Consider the following 2,028-nt stretch of genomic DNA (forward strand, 5'->3'; position numbering starts at 1 on the left):
TCCTGTTCCTGTTCCTGCTCCTGTTGCTGCTCCTGTTCCTGTTCCTGTTGCTGTTCCTGCTCCTGTTCCTGCTCCTGTTCCTGCTCCTGTTCCTCCTGTTCCTAATCCTGCTCCTGTTCCTGTTCCTCCTGTTCCTGTTCCTGCTCCTGTTGCTGTTCCTGTTCCTGTTCCTGTTCCTGCTCCTGTTGCTGCTCCTGTTCCTGTTCCTGTTGCTGTTCCTGCTCCTGTTCCTGCTCCTGTTCCTGCTCCTGTTCCTCCTGTTCCTAATCCTGCTCCTGTTCCTGTTCCTCCTGTTCCTGTTCCTGCTCCTGTTGCTGTTCCTGTTCCTGTTCCTGTTCCTGCTCCTGTTGCTGCTCCTGTTCCTGTTCCTGCTCCTGTTCCTGCTCCTGCTCCTCCTCCTGTTCAACATTGTACAAAAGTATAGTATTGAAGGAGAGTCTTGAAATTTTTTGGTCCGTGAATATATAATCTACAAAATGTATAACAAGAAAGTCCAGTTATTTAAATGGCTTAACAATTAACCTCAAAGACTTCTTCACAAGCGACTTAGTGACTTAGGTAAAGTTATAGAGAGTGCTGTGTCTTCAAGGTGACTAAAAATACAGAAAATCCATTTTAAAGGGCAATAACTCGATAACATCAGCACCAATTTTAACAAAACTTCGAACAAATAATAAAGTGCAACCAAAGGGATGTCAAATTTGTCAGTAGGAAGAAACTCAATCTGAGTACTCGAAAAACAACCCAGTTTATTAAAATAAAACTTAATCAAAATTGAGTAAAACGCTAAACTTTACAACCCCTTGAAATTCACCCATGATGTGTATCTGTGCTTTAAAGAGCATAATATATATTTTAAACTGACTTTGTCATAAGCAGAGTGTCTAAAAAAGATAAGACCCAGTTCAAAGCGAAATGTTTTCCTTTGGGGGTTTTGAGGGACATAGTCTACAAAAAACAATCCACATACAATTGAATAAATAAACAATTCAATGTTGATCTGGAGGTCCCAGAAACATGCTTCCGCATTATTCAATATTTCTAGTCCTGCCTGGAGTAAAATTTTAGTGGTCAAAACACGGAACGCATAAATATTAAATATCCATCATCTTCCCGAATTTATTTCGCAAAGTCAGTTTTAAATAAATAAATGCGTACTTTGGAACACAAATGAGCGTTATTACGGTTTTTTCTAAGAAGTTAATTTATGCATTTTACCCGATTTCAGTTGGAACTTTATAAACTTGAAATTTACCTAACACATCGGTCGATTTTCTTCACATTGCAAAAATATGATGTCACCTAAGCTATATTGTATTTGTGAAAAGATTTGTTGAATTTGATGCTAAAGATGACTGAGTCATTGACCTTTAAATAGGTTCTCTTTTTTTAAAACATATGATATTGCAAGAGAAATTGCTTCACAAACGAAGTCTTGTGGCCGGGCTGTACCTGCCACAATGTGAGCCACGCCCAGGAGCCAAGAATAAAGAAAGCAATGTTTTTTTTGTCAAAATATTATTTCTCTATACAGTTGCTGGAAAATTGACGATTATAATATTGTAAACTTTTGTCAAGCGAAATAGAAAAGACTGGACTTACCAATAGCAAGAATGGCGAGGGCGGCAACTGAGAATAGAAGCAAAAAAAAAAAAAAAGAAATCAGGAAGGGTTGGGTGGGGTGGGGTGGGTGATGTACACTACTACAGTGCAGTCAAAGCACGAAGTCTGAGGTGTATAATACGGCTAGGCTCTTCGCTTTTGCACTCAAAAGTCACGATTTCTATTTATGAGAAAGGATGTCTATTTCGTCTCTCATCTCCATCAATGATGCTTTTGGTCCTGGTTCGAATTTCAAACGTGTTTATCTTGATTTTCGGTTGTCTTGGGAAGTTTTCGCGATTCTTCACCAATTTGACTAGGTTCTGTAGAAGACGTACGTTAAAACCGGATGTCCCACAACCTTTCAGTGTTGAAAGAGGCGTTAATAAACCTATGCAATGCCCCCCCCCCGCTCTCTTTCTCTCT

At 39.4% G+C, this 2,028-nt stretch overlaps 1 long non-coding RNA gene across 1 annotated transcript in view; it reads right to left on the reverse strand.

Annotated features, from left to right (window-relative positions):
• Positions 1-2,028, reverse strand: part of LOC101847907 — a 7,410-nt gene that overhangs the window by 4,304 nt on the left and 1,078 nt on the right. Inside the window, exons 2-4 of the long non-coding RNA XR_004859162.1 lie at positions 1,603-1,629; positions 866-948; positions 48-398 (exon numbers count right to left, since the gene is read on the reverse strand). This is a non-coding gene — a long non-coding RNA (putative uncharacterized protein DDB_G0271606). The remainder of the gene's footprint in view (positions 1-47; positions 399-865; positions 949-1,602; positions 1,630-2,028) is intronic.

The sequence above is a fragment of the Aplysia californica genome, unplaced genomic scaffold (assembly GCF_000002075.1).
Source record: "Aplysia californica isolate F4 #8 unplaced genomic scaffold, AplCal3.0 scaffold00715, whole genome shotgun sequence".
Lineage (NCBI taxonomy): Eukaryota > Metazoa > Mollusca > Gastropoda > Aplysiida > Aplysiidae > Aplysia > Aplysia californica.